The 15600-nt window shown below is 36.5% G+C and overlaps 1 protein-coding gene and 1 long non-coding RNA gene across 11 annotated transcripts in view; one reads left to right on the forward strand and one right to left on the reverse strand.

The window, feature by feature from the left end:
- The window catches only part of LOC101162567 (ninjurin-2), a 55722-nt gene that overhangs the window by 15349 nt on the left and 24773 nt on the right, over window positions 1–15600 (reverse strand). The window lies entirely within an intron of this gene.
- LOC110017633 (uncharacterized) lies at window positions 3930–9236 on the forward strand. The gene is made up of 3 exons (XR_002293089.3): window positions 3930–4482; window positions 7009–7080; window positions 8003–9236. It is a non-coding gene; the product is annotated as an uncharacterized LOC110017633 (long non-coding RNA).

Below are 15600 nucleotides of genomic sequence, written 5' to 3' on the forward strand. Positions count from 1 at the left end.
GCCTCAGACTGGGTGTCCTTGACCTGCAGACGCTTCCTGGGGCAACTGTCATTTAGTATTAGCTTTTTTTTCAAATAGTTTTTAAAAAGTTAATTTATATCAATGGATTAATATTTTCTTTTTCCAATAAAACTTTATTTTAAACCAAAACACGATGAAATAATGCAAGATTAATTTTAAACTACTTTAAAAAAAAACTTGATGTGATCGAATAGAATACACTAATGAACAAGTTTTTTTGAAAAAATGAACCATCCTTTAGAACTACATGTGATTGAGAAGTAACAAAGAGCTACTATTGAAAACTCACTATGAAAATTGTGTATTAAATTATATATTAGAAAAATTCAGCTCAGAGTGTTTCTTTATGCTTTAGTGTTGTGAATCAGGAGCAGATGAAAAAAATTTAGTTTAAAAAGAGTGTATTTGTTTAGTAGAAAGGACGCAGTAACCCCCTAGCACAAGCTCCCTGCTTCACTCCATTCCGATTAGGAGAGTTGGAAAAAATTGTTTCTGAAATGTATCGCAATAGTTCATTTGGTGATACTTGTATCGACTCAATATGCTGTCAGGAAGATTTTATTTAATTATTTATGAGCGTCCTTTAGCGTCTGACTCTTGTTTTCCACATAAACGTCCGACCACTAGTTGGCAGCACCGCCTACTCAGCCTCTTTAATAAACCTTGTGCTCTTTAACGTTGGGAGTTGGGTCATCTAGACCCACTAGACAGTGTGCTAAACCTTTTTTCTTCAATGATTTGTGATCTTCACTGGTGTCCATGGATTACATGAAATCTTTCCACCTTTATCCACCTTTGTAATGGTAGGGAGAACGCGTCAAAGTAAGGGTGGGGTCATCTAAGATAGCACAAGGGTTAAGCAGCTCCGCACAAAACAACTACAAGATCTCAGCGAGAAGCAGCTTGTTTTGTTGTTAGGAGACATGCACTGATGGGATGATGATGCCTCAATGAGTGTATTGACACATTAATGAAACTGTGTCGATACTGTGTTCACATAGTGTTGCTCCTTCTATGGTGACCTCTGCAGTAGTTTTGAAATCAATGCAGGTAAATAAAACAAGAATTAAATAAAAGCCATTAAAAACCACACTTGAACAAAATTTGTGTTTTTATGTGTTATAGCATGTTCTTGTAGCATTTTTCTCATGATGAGAGACGTATATAAGGAAAAAAATGACATTGAACTGTGTTTTTGAGTATTTCTTTATGCAAAATGTGGTGAATCAGGAGCAGACAAAAAATGTTGTTTGAAAAACTTGTAGTTGAGACATGGAAAGCACAATCAGCAGATCACAAGCTCCCTGCCCCGCTCCATTCTGTTGCATCCACCTGCAGACAAATAAATCCATGTACATCTTTGTTTTCCTCATCTGAGCTGGAATCTGGATCGAAACTGTACGACTGGATAACTCCAATATTGCTCGCCATTTTGTTGCAACGGCAATGTTAGGTTGGGGGTGTGAATACCTAGCTAGCTAGCGGGAAAGAGTGTAAACAAAGGCGTGATGGGAAATTAAGGCTACCTCATTCTGAGCCAACAGTCCAGCCCACAACTTAGGTGAATTTTTGATAATATCCTGCCTCTCTGCAGAAACTATGTCCTAGAAAACGACACAGATTTTTTTTATGTTAGCTAAAAACGGCATAATGATAATTAAAAGACCACTGGTAACGGTTTGAAAATACGTTAGAAGATTGTTGGAGTGGGATTCCAAACCAACACCAGCCTATGAAATACTTTTATCTTTAATATATTGCTGTCAATTTGTAAATATATAGTCTCATCAGTGTGTAATTGTATTGCTAAATTTTAAAAATAAATCTTTAAGTTAATGTTGGGCCCAGAAAAAAGTCTCTACTTTATGAAAAATTAAAAAAAAATAGAAAATAAAAAAAGACAAAACATAAATGTGAACAGTGTAAGCATTTTTGTGTTGATTTTGTTTATCACTTTGATAGTGTGCATTCCCACTGATATTCACTAAACCCCAGTTCTCCTCAGATGCCCGTCATGCTGACATGCGAGCCTCAAACCTCCAAAAGAAATGGGATTCAGATGTGTGTGTGAGTTACAAGGTGTATGAAATGTGGCTGTTTGTGTGCCAGGTGGATCTAAGAGAGTTTATGCCAGCATTTCCAGCACTTCCAGTGTTTTCTTAAAAACAGTATCTGCTGTCATGGTGACATTGAGAAACAGACTTATAAACTGTCAATCTACATTTTTCCGGCAGAAAACTCGGTGGTGAAAAGCAATAATGACAAGCATGAAGAGCTGCAACGTGTCTGTTTTATGACAAACCTACAGAATAACGTGCCTGTCTCCCATTATGTTGCAGTGCACGTAATGCATCTTAGCACAGAAACAGACTTCCTGATTTAGCTCAGTCCACATTCTCAGTGAAACACTCCCATTGAGCCTCAGCAAGTCAACATTACACCATCATCTCCACTCATGTGTACACCTTGTCCTTTTTACAGAGAAGACGTGCAGGACTCTCCCATGCTGTTCCCTTACCCAACTCACAAAAGGTCGCTTTAATTGCTTTCTATGTATCCAAAGGCGGTCAGCCATTCTCTACTCAAAGGGTTTTTCACACTTAGTAATTATGAAAAAATAAAAAATTATAAGAGAGGTGAAAAAACAATGAAACAACTCTGCATTTATGTATCAAGTATCATCTGTTAGAAATGAGAAGAACTTTTCAAAACAAAACTCTCAAGTCAGATAATTGATTCAACATTGGCCCCGCTCGTAAACTTTGACAGTTACAGCTTATTTCTGTCTCGGTTTTAAACTTTTCCAAAATCCTTCTTCTCATACTTCTTTAGCTACTAATGGCTGTTTACTGCAAACACAAGAAGAGCTGAAAGAAAGATGTTTTAATCATCCTTGTACAATATTAGGCTAACCATTGAAACCCACTAGTCTAGTCTTTTGATCGATTGTAAAATCATTCCCAGTAGTTTTTCAATTATGATTATGACCTTTTAATGCCCCAGAATAATAGTCATTTTTCTTCAACATAGTTTCTGTAGATCAGCAGGAGTTCATTAGAAATTCACCACTGAGTTGTTGGCGTGGACTTCCCGTTATCTTTCTATTTTTACACTCTCCCGCTAGCTTAAAGCCCCTAAAAACCCAATCCAACATTACCGGTGCAACAAATATAGCGAGCAATATCTGAGCTATCCATTCGTTTCGAGCTAGATGCCAGCTCAGATGAAGAAAACAAAGATGTGCATGGATCTAGTCGTCTACAAGTGGATGCAGAGCAAAGCAGAGCAGATGGCTTGTGGCCTGCAGTTACTGATGACAAATAAAGCTACAAACTTTTCCAATGTTTTCTTTTTTTTTTGCTCTTGATTCACAATGATTACACTAAAGAAAGGTTGAGCTTAATTTTCTTTGTTCTTCTTTGACTATTGTGTAGTATGCAAACTCGATTCATCCATCCATTCATCCATCCATCCATCCATTCGTCCGTCCGTCCGTCCGTCCGTCCATCCATCCATCCATCCATCCATTCTTTCATGATCCAAAACAAATTAGTGCCATAAGGTACCTACTGCAGTTTTAATAGCACTTTTGTAAATGGGCTGCTGAAGGTAGTACTCCTCATGTCAAAATAGTTTCAATTATTTCAGTCCACATTTCTAAACACATTCATGTTAGATTTAATTACTAATTATCTTCCCATGTCTTTAGTTGGTTGATCATCCTAATTGTAATTAAATGTCTAGGTTTCAGGCCATCTGTTTTGTCGATTTTGTTGTTTCTCCTTTGCTGTATGGTTTTGTCTTAGAGTTCAATTAAAGGTGACGTATTAGACTTCAACAAAATGAGTCAAATGTTACAGAAAAATCTATTTTCTTTTATTACCAATAAAAAAAGTACTTTAACCAATACTATTTCTTTCTGTCTGCTTTGAAGCGAGTGTCCAACTGTTAATTTACTATTACAGAAATTCACGTTATAAATTGCAACAGAAGATAATTGCAGGGACCTATTCCACCTGAGAAAAAATGTGTGCCTTGCAGTGGGGCATTAAAAGCACACTTAATTATTCTCCCAAAACAAAAATGTTGCTATGTTCAGGGTCTTATAATGATAAAAAGAGAGTTCAACCAATAAATGCAAAGAAAACAAGTTAAACTAAAAAAAGTCAAACAAAAGTTAGAAATAGGGAATATGTTTATAAAAAACCCTTTGTCCTCTTTTTGTCCAGTAACGTCTTCCCCTCTTTGTTGGGTACAGTTTGTCCACACACTTCCTGTATTTAGTAACTTCCTCAGGGGGAACACGTTTTCCTCGTGCCTGACGAATGTCAGTTCAACAATTGGCCAGCAGCTGCAGAACCCCAGCAATTGATAATTCCAAGAAAAAAGTCAGAGCAGCTTAACTTCAGAGTAAAAACTGAAGTTTGAACATACATGCCTCGAAGTGAAACACCACTTGAGGTAGGTGCTGGCCTTTTGTGTGTATGGGATTTTGATTGCAAATAAGTAGGTGTTGGTCTTCGAACTGAGACTTGTTCCAGGGTGTGATAGCTTTGAGTGACATGCCTCCAAGTCTGCAGCAATAACTGATAGGCTTGTTGACATATTTGCCCAAATATATTAATTCATGGAGCAGCTTGAGTTGCACAAGTACATTCATAAATAGTATGACGCATCCTTCTTCTTTGACGCAGGGAGCACATGTTCTGCATAGCTGCTTTGTTAAATAACTGGTTTGAAGTGCTCCGTTTGATGTGCTGTGTTGTGATTAAAATGACTAACAGTTGCATTTTGTTTTGTAGGAAGCTAAATTTTGACCTTTCATGTTTTTTTCCCTAAGAGGTTAAACTGAGCAATGAAAATTCTAATCCATAACTGAACATTATTAGACTTTATCTAAGGGTGCTTTCACACTGTGCTGTTTGGTCCAAATCAGTTTCTCAGATTGCTTTTGTGTGACAAGTGTGAAAGGAAAAGATGGCTAAAAACCTCTTGTGGGCAAAAGTGATACTGTAAAGACTGGTTAGGTTGATGGCCTGGTTTTTGGCATGGATGTAACTTAGGACTTCTTTCAGAAAAGCATGTTAGCCTCAAGAAATTCCAAAAAGGTCGCCATTTGCAAATGTGGAATTTTTTTTTATAGATTGGCCAGGGGTGCGCAGTCAGGAGTAACTTATTTGTGATATTAAAACATAAATAGCCTCATGTATTCATTACCTTCCCACTTACAACAGGTTGCCCTTTAGCGGTTGTTTCCAGCTATCAACCTATAGAGGGCACTGTAGGTGCATGTATCAGTATTTACTGCTGACAGCAAAGCAGAAGAAGAAGCGTCGTCCAAAACAAACATGGAATCTGATGCTTTTATGTATATATATATTTATAATATCAGATGTTTCTATTGCTTTCGTGCTTTCCTGAAAAGAGGGAATCCTAAGATGGAGGGACTTTAAATACCTGATAATCATAGAAGAGTCGGGTAAAAGACGTTTTTAATTTGGAGAGGGAACTGGCACCTGACATCATCGGCTGGAAGCGGAAATATTACAATTTACTCTAATCCTAACCCAAAAGTACGGAGCCCGTGTCCTGACATTGGAAAAAGGAAAATGTATCTCGTTCCCAGGGATTAATATCTTGTTTCCACAAGATAATATTCCGTTCCCACAAGATAATATTCTGTTCCCTCGAACCCATTGAAGACACGGAGGATGTTTAGAGATCAGATTTATTTGATCTCTAAACATCCTACGTGTCTTCAATGCAATGTTATGCGGCACACACAGACAGAAATGTGAAGGTATCTGTAAATCTATGACGTGAATAACAGGATAAATGATCGTCTAGTTAGTTAGCATGTAGCCTACTAGCCTTAGAATGTAAAGCGACTGCTAAAGAGTATGTCAATAAAAGACAAGTCCTGAATATTATTATTCCTATACATTCGACCCTAAACTACGATATCAGCTGGCTGTCTGTCTACCGGCCAGCCAGCTGCCCGAATGCCGGCATGACAAGCAAAAGAGCTCCGCGGCGGAGCTAGCTAGTAGCTAGTAGTATGTTCGGTGAATTGTATGGCAAAGCAGCAAGCCTAGGTATCATAAATCTTATGATATTTTTCTAATATTCATTGAGACAATAATAAATTGATCATTCTTGCTCTTCTTTTTCCTTTCTTGAACTAACGTGGGTCACAGAGACACGACAGTTACCGCTGAAAGCGGCTTTTGCGGCCGGATGGAGAGCATATCCGTGTTTATGAATGACTTATGACGTGAATAATTATTTCGTTCACATGAATTAATTATTTCGTTCACACGAATTAATCATTTCGAGGGAACCAGATAGTATTTCAAGGGAACGGAATATTATCTTGTGGGAACGAAATATTATTTCGTGCGAACAAGATATTAATTTGTGGGAACGAGATGTATTTTAATTTTTTAATGTCAGGACACAGGCTCCGTACTAAAGTGTTCAGAATAGTAAAAAAAAAAAAAAAAAAAAAGCTTACAATGGGAAAAGCATAACTGTTAGGGTCACCAGTTAAAATAAAGTTGGGGGAATCTTCATTTTTGCTTTTTGATGTCTACAGTCAGGATCTCTTGCCTAATTGAGCAACATTTGGAACCGACTAATCTGTGGCTAATTTGGTCTGTTTCCGCCTTTAATTGACAAAAAAAATAAAACTGTCCATCCAGTCTCGAAGTGTACCGTTCAGAACCTGTGCTTACAGTAGCGGTTGAAGCCTTATATAAACTAACATTTTTAAACAATAAACGTCTATCAAAGTTTCACATTAAAAACACCTGCATAATTGCAAATTTCCTGTTCTTGGCATCTAAACAACTCTCACCTGTTAGTACATGATTTGGGAGACCTTTAGGGTGTTGTCCCACAGGCACCAAGAAGCTGGTAGTGACTTCTTTTCCTCCTATTAATGTAAAGCTTGCCCTGGCAAATCCCTGTGTCTCCCTGTCTGATTAGGATCTGGTGAATTAAGAAGAAAGAACCAGGCCCTCTCTAGTTTCTCAGGCTGTTGGTGTGCAAAATTCCCAGGTGTGTTGGTGTTCCTTCACAGTAATGTGGAAAGGTTTAGTATCTCATCAAGGAAACATTTTTTAAACATGACAGAACTGCAACTTTCTTCCTACAGGCTTACATTGTAAGGAGGATATCAATGTCACCTGTCATTTGGGTTTAAAGCAGTTCAATGAAATCCCCAAAAACATTATTAAATGTGCAATGACCTCTTTAAACATGATGAACCTAATTGTTATTAATCTTATGCATAAATACAATGCATCATTTAGGAATTTTGCAAAAAAACATGCTTTTACTCAGCAAAGTGAAGAATATGTACCTTTGTTTTGAATCTTGTACAACACTTTTTTCATGTTTCCTTTTTTGTACCATACCTCATTCCATCCTCCCCACACTCAAAAAAGCTTTTAAAAAATCAAAATAGTGACAATTAATGCTAAGAAAAATGATGTGCATTATGCATTTGCTACACTTTTTTATATTTACTCCCTTCACTGAGTATCATGATATTCTTTTCAGTTCAAATAAAGATTTTAAGCTAAATAGTATTTCAAAGTTTATTAAATTAGACTTTAAAACCTTTCTTAATGTTGCCACTTATTTTGTTTTGGTAGACAAAAAGACCTATCAACATTGCAGTCATTAAATCAAAATGAAAGAGAAGAAAACAGTGTTCAAGCCACATTTGATGACAAATAATATGTTTGTCATCGCATTACGTTCTTATAAATATTCTGTCTTTACTCTTTCTCTGGAATTATAAATCAAATCAAAAATCATTAAAGTGTCAGCATATGTCAATCTTATGCATCAACGCCTGAGAGAACAATGATTGCGCTGAAATTGTTACTCAAGTCCTGACAATATTTGTGGTTTTCAGTCCTCACGATTCACTGATGCGAAGAATGCTAATTGCTACTCTGATATTGACTTACAGTTCTGACTGAGTGCCTGTATCCAAAACAAAAAGAGGAGTGCAGCGCGGGATGGGCCCACTGATGCAGGAAATGTGTGTTTGACTGTACATGTTGAGTAATGTAAATAGCTCTGTGGTGCCTGTGAAAATGTTTAGTGTGCAAGCTTTACAGGAAGAGAGCTGTCCCAGGAGCCACTGTCATGGGAGGACAGAACAACTCTTGATGTGAAAAAAGTGACAGATTTTTTATTTCACGGACATACTTTCCCACATATGTTTAGGGTTTTATTCTCCCTGAGGCCTGTAAAGCGGGCCTCTGCCATGTGTGGCATTGCAGGACATTCTTCTGAAGAGTTTCCTGGTTGGAATGGCTCCGGCCTTCATCACAACATACACTTACTTCCCTTGAGCGTATGTGTGGTCATTACTACTTCCCGAGTTCCACGAAAGCTACTGCTTTCTTTCCTGAATGCTGCATCCTTTTTAAAAAACACAGAGAAACTTGACACATGAATGCAACACGAGCCAGAATTTACCAGCAGAAACACTACAAAAGGTTTTCAAGAAACCAAATTTTATTTATTTAACTCAGTAGGGGTGGGATTATATAAGTTCGCTTCTTCGCACTCCTTTTCAAGCAATAAATCAAGCTCTACTTAACTTTAGTTAATGATTTCTATATTTAATTAAGCAAATGTGATTGAACTGACTTTGTTTGACTTTTTTGTTTTGTTTTATTTTTTGTCTTTTTAAACTATGCATTTCAACATTTCTGTAATGAGTTTGATAAATATGTGTAATTTCTTTATTGCTTTGACTACAATGCTTGAAATAAATCAATAAATCAAATCAAATCAAATTTTGAATAAACTTTGTTTTGATTTGCCGAGACAGTTTGCGAGCTCGCCACGTCCATGCCATTAAAAATCTACAACTAATAAACCCCAATTTTTTGTACCGTAGCTTCCCAATGTTGCTCAATAACGTAGATACATGAAAATCCCTAGGATGAGCTTGTTGAAAATATTTAATGGCGGCCTCTTCTCAAGGAAACAGGTCAAGAAACTCCAGGGTTGGTGGTAGACTTAAGCTGGTGGCATGTGTGTAAAATTCTGTGAAGGTCGCCCTAACAATAGTTTCCTTTTCCCATATTGAGGGAAAATGTCATAATCGGCAAATAGCACTCTTTGCTTTGCTACAAAATGGCCATAGGTTCTATGACCATCCCATAATAATTTCAAAACTTCCCTGACACGCATGGTTTGGTTTCTTTAGCGGGTTTTGAGGGTTTTTTTGGCCCCATTAATTTTTGGACGTTTTGTCGGCTATGATGTCATAGCTTTTTTTTTTTTGGTGTGTGTGCGTGGGGGGGGTCCAAAGTTCATTCACTAGGAAAGTGAAAAATGTGGTACAAACTGAATGTGTAAACAGGATTTGTTTCATAAATTCTGCACATTGTAATCAAGCAGAAACAATGGAATTTCCCAGTACTTCCCCGCCCCCAGCTTGTTGCTGAAGCTGCCAGGTGAAAATTTATGAGTCCACCAAGTTGACAGGTGCTAACTGCTGCTGAATGCTTGTTCAGCCAGTCAGACATGGTCAACCACTGCGCAGTGTCAAGGTCATTCTTTGGTGTACACAAACCTGACAGTGTGATGTTTTAAGTGCATCCGGAAGAAACACCAACAAATTAGCATTTTCTAGTTTTAAATCACAAGAATTTGTGGTTGATGTATCAGACGTGTCAATCTTTATAAAAGATCATTAATAAAAAGCCTCTGACTCACTTAAAAACACACCTATGGCTTGGCAATACAATTCTGACATTATAGCAGTTATAACATGCAATTAGAACTAATTGCTATAAAATTTGCTTGAAGAAACAAGCAGAGAAATTAATATTTGTCATGGCAATTTTTATATTATTGACTCATAAAGAGGTTTTGAATGCTTTAGGGCAGGGGTGTCAAACTCATTTCCACCGAGGGCCACATCAGTATAGCAGCTGTCCTCAAAGGGCCGGATATAACTTATACATGTAACTAAATGTAATGAAACATACACGTAACTACTCCTTAATGTTAAACAACTAATTTATTTATTTATTATAACTTTTGAAAGTGACAATTACAGTTGCATAGAAAACATATGTTTGCTTGTTACTCTATAATAAATCCTTTTAAATTTGATTCTGTCAGGTTAGGTTATATGGACAATGTTTAAGTCCTAATGTATAGTTGCCCAATCTGATATTTCAAGGCAGATTCCCCCTATATATATATAAATACACACCAATTTTTATTTTTTATTTTAAGAAATCAAAAACTTTTATGCTCTCGGGGGCCACATAAAATGACATGGAGGGCCACATTTGGCCCCCGGGCCTTGAGTTTGACATATGTGCTTTAGGGCTTATTAGAACCTATTGTGTCATCCATAGGCAGCACTGGCTTTGCACTGACTTTGTTTGATTTTCTTGAGCATGCCTCTGATTCCTGGTACAATCACATTAAAAGCTCTGCACATAAAAAGGAAAGCATGACAAACATTTTTAAAAAACGACATGATCAAAATTACAGTTTGTTTTTGTTAAAATATTGACAGTTTGCTGACAGATTCTTTAAAAGTGTTTAAAACAGTTCAGGAATAATATTTATGAGCTGACTACACTTTTCAGTGCAGTTTGAAGGTTTTGGATGAACAAACACTTGTACCTACGCTGATCATTATGTTTAACCCTTTAACTACCCAACCAAGACAAAATCAATAAAAACAAGTTTTTGTTCTGCTGCTTATTGCCTTTGGGGAGTAATACACGCAATCACTGTTTTTAAAAATATGTTTTCTAAATATGCTCTGCTGTTTGGATGAACCCCAGTTAGTCTAAAAAAACCACAAGTCTCTTCTGTCATTTTCTGAGAAAATGTGTCAATTGTGTCAGTGTTTTGCAGCCCACCAAGCTAAAACGTGACCGAATATGGGGTGATCTTTACAAGCCATTGATAAATTGCTTTCAGAATTTACCCAGCTGAAATGTTCATTCAAAAGAGATTTAGATTAAACATTGATACACAGTGTAGTTTTTGCTGCAATTTCCCTGAAACAGTCCTCCATCTCTTTTCGTATTGTCCTAAAGTAAAAGTGTTTTGGCAGAAGATGTGTGATGTCATTAATGATGAAATTGATTCTTGTTTTGTTTTATTCTGGAAAGATGTCTTGTATCAAAGATGTCTAATATCAAAAAATATACAAAAGGACTCTGGTTTACTCTTAAATCTTTCTTGCTCATTTTGGACATATTTCATATTCATAAATGTAAATTCTTTGGTCAAAAACCCTCTTTCATTGTATACTTTCTGAGTGTAAATCAGTATATTAATAGTATTCATAATTCTGAGAAGCAAAAAGCAATCAAAACCTTGTCTGTATGTGATAGATTCAACATTTTCTCGTAGAGTTTAATCCTCCGGCTTATTTCTATTTCTATTCTTGTTTTTTTATACATATGTGTATTTGATATTTGCATACCTGAAAGTGAATCCTAGTAAAATGGCATAATGTGCATTAAAGTTTGTACAAAAAAATTATAAATTGCTTCTATGCGATTAATAAACAGTTTCCATGTCAAGCTGGACTTACAATTTTTAAGTCCAGCTGATATGACTCAACCCCAACACTACACCACCTGGATGAACGAGAACCTTCATTGACAGTTTGAGTGTTTTGCAGCCTCCTAAACTGTGGGCTATGTTTTGCCACAAAGAACCACAAAGTATAGAATATGAACAATGACCTTTATAACACTAACCAAAGCCACAAACATATAACAACTCTTCAACACATCACAACAACAATGTGAAAGAAGAGACTCACGTACTGTCTTTTACAGATTGTGCCTTAGTGCCTTATAACATTTCGAACTAAACAAATTTTAATAAACTTCAAAATGTTTGCACTCAGAATCTGCCCTTTCCAAGGGGCAGCAACATCTCACAAGCAATTTATTAATGGCTTGTTAAGATCACCCCAAATTTGGTCATGCTTTAGATTGGGGGGGGGGCTGGAAAACATTCAATAAACTGTTAATAAGAACACTGTTAATATATTTATTAATCCCATACAAGCATTTATAAATAGCTTGTGAATAGGATTAACAAATGCTAAAAAATGTCTTTATAAGCATCTTAATACCACATTACTCGTGCTTGTTAGTTTAATTTAAGTAGTTTATTAAGGAATATGTTAATGTCTTTATAAACAGCTTATTTAAATTTGTAAGTCAGTTGTAAGACATTTACAAATGCTAATTAATGTACTTAAAAGCAGCTCACTAAAACATTACTAGTGTTTGTTAATGTCTTATAAATAGTTTATTAAGGACTCTTATTATAAAGCATTACCGTAATATCTTAATACATGTCAGCATATTTTACTGAAAAATACTAGTATATGAGTTTTCTCTTATATTAAGACATTTAAACTATAATCTTGAATTTATCCTTTTTTTAAAAACCATACATGTGAAGTAACCGTTAGAGACAAGGCAGACAAAAACTAAATCTTGGTTGCATGGAATGCACTAGACCAGTGTTTTTCAACCAGTGTGCCGCGGCACACTAGTGTGCCGTGGGAGATGGTCAAGTGTGCCGTGGGAAATTGCCCTCATTAACTGATCTAAAAACATTTTCCATCTCCATGATTTCAGCTCTCTGTTCATCCAAACAGGCCCTGATAAAACACTGAGGAGTTAGGAATATAAAAGATCATAAAATACTTTTTCTTTGCGTTTATTTTATTTTATTAAAGACATTTTGATAAGAATGACAATACAGTACCGCGATTCAGCTGCACCTTCGGCTGTATTTTGGAAACGTCCCGTCCCTTTAACTGTCTCCACCAATCATTCTTGAAGGCTTAATCACATGTCATTAGTCTGACCAATCAGAAGTGGTTAAAATCTTCACTTCCTTGTCCCGATTTAGCTCGTAAAGTCGCTCAGTTCTAACAAAAATACCAGCTAAAGCTCGTCTTTAGCGGTGTAGCTTTCCACAGAATCCGGTATCAGACTGGAACAAGTGAACAAAACAATGAAGCTGAGAGACGCGATCTCTGGCCATTTTTTGCACTACATCTCCCATGATGCATTGGGTTGTGAGAGTGACAGCGCAAACGGATATGTGTTGTTAAACGTCTTGAAACCAACGAACACACATCAAACTGTTTTTAAATCTTCTAACTTATCTTTTATTGCATCTTTTAGAAAAAAAACAGCTGCAGTTTCCAGCTTTTTCTGCAACAATTATCTCAAAAATGCATGTGAGATTGCGGAGGGGCTGCAGATCAATACAGACTATAAGTTTCTCCTTTTTTTAATTTTTGGATGCTGGTGTGCCGCGGGATTTTTTTTAAGGTTAAAGTGTGCCGTGGCTCAGAAAAGGTTGAAAAACACTGCACTAGACCTTCTTGAAATCTTTTGAGTTCTAGGATTTATGGGTCTTTGTTACTTACTGAAAATGGTTTCTGTGTATAATTCAACAAAGAATACACACAAATGCAAACCCTAACTCGCTGAGGTGTAGAGCAGTAAAGGTGGGTGAACACCCGTCTGGGTATTTGTTCAGCACATCTGAGCCTCATAAAGTTGATGAATGTGTTTGCCCACTGTGGGATTATGTACATAGAATCAGAATCAGAATCAGAAATACTTTATTGATCCCACACGTGGGAAATTTGTTCGTTACCATAACAAGAAGACTCAGAAAATAAAACTTCATGTGAGTGACTCTGAAAATATTTAGGCCCCAACTTTTACTTCAGAAACAATAAGTAACAGCGAGGAGCTCTTTTTTTTATCTTCATAGTTCTTTAAACAAATTATATATTTTTGAAATGTTTAATCTAAAAAGAAAATGTGAGCATTACACTAAATTTGAGAGAAAATTTGAATAAAAAACACTTTAATTAGTATGGTTTTCATCCAGTTTTTCTATGCGAAACCAAAAAAAGAGACAGAAAACGATATATAATGCTGTGCCTTTGTTTTATAGTTCGCGTGATCTCACTGTGAGGAATCCAACAATGGTCCCATGAGCAGCACAGAGACTCTTCCCTTACAGATGATGTCAGAATCAACCCATTCTGCAGACACACTTTCTTTTTTTCTGACCTGCTCTGTTCTCATTTTAAGACAACTCTTGCATTAATCCAGCAAAGTCCATTTTTGGGAAATTTTATATTAAGCATTTTTTTGGTGAAGTGGGTTTTTACTTTGGCATTTACACTCTTTTGGGGTAAATGCCCTTATATAAATAGGTACTTTTTTATCCCAGCATTTTACAGAAAAGTTCTCTCATTTGTATGTATCTAAAGGCATCCTTAGCAGCCGTGTCCAACGTCCTCTGTTCATCAAATGCTGTAATATTTTTCATGCTTCAAGGCCCAACCAAATTTACAATTCTTTGTAAGCATTTAGACAAGGGCAGGGATGGAAAAGTCTGTGGCAGCTCAGTTTATCCAACTCCAGCTTGTCAGTGTATTCAGAGAGCTCTTTTTGGTGTCATTTTAACTTGAGTATTTCAGTAGTTTTCTACAAAAAACATGACATTTTAAACTTTCAGAGTATGCTTTACTTGACAAACGTGTATTGTAATGTGAAGATTTAAGGAAAATATGGAGTAAAATGTATTCAACATCATTGAACTGTGCATTAACTGCATTCAGAATTTTATTTTTTCATATTTACTATTGTAGATTTTGGCTGTGCATTCTTTTTCTTTCTTTTGATAAATTTCCTTCTAATTTTTCTTATTAACCAGGTTAGCTGATGGTCCTGCATCACACAATTAAATGATTTAAACATTATTGCCCGATGACACAAGTTTTATGTCAATCTGGGTCTATATTTTGCTCCTGTTAGGTAATGTCTGTGAATTAATTATTACGTTTATCTTTACAGGCTGTTCTAGCTAGAAGCTGAATTGTACACACATCCTGCATTGTTGACTTCGCGAACTGAGGCTGTCTTGGTTTAGACATGCAGACGACTTGCCAAACAAATTCAGCCCTGGCTTCACTTCAGCAACCTCTTCATCTCATCCACTTTTTGCAGAATATTGTGGAAAAGCAGGTGGAGAAAAGAGTCAGTGTTCACCTGTGCACCACTGCACTGGTAACACAACCAAGCTGCACACAACATGCCTCATATGGAGCAAAGGTTTCATCCACACTCCAGGTGGAAATGTTATTCGTGTTTGCTGTCACCTTGGTTTTTTTTTTTTATTTCCCACATGCTGAACTGCTCCTCCCCTAACAACCTAATTTTTGTTTAGCTTTATATCACCTCCTATTCTTAAAGTCTCTTTTAAAGCAACATTGCTTTGGGGGGTCAGTTTTAGCTTCCTGTAAGCTTTTCATAAAAGCATCTTAAGTGTGATTACACTCACTTTCCCATTGATCTGTGCCTTACATGTGTTTGGCAGCACTTAAAGTAGAGGACACTACACCTTTGTGAGATACGGTTTTAAATGACGCACATGGCACCTCAGACCACTTCAGTCAAAAATAGCTTGATATTATGTAGACTTGATAAGCTCTGCATAGTTGGCTAAAAATCCAACCCG

Source organism: Oryzias latipes, chromosome 23, assembly GCF_053564925.1.
Source record: "Oryzias latipes strain Hd-rR chromosome 23, Olatipes_Hd-rR_3.1".
Taxonomy (NCBI): Eukaryota; Metazoa; Chordata; class Actinopteri; order Beloniformes; family Adrianichthyidae; genus Oryzias; species Oryzias latipes.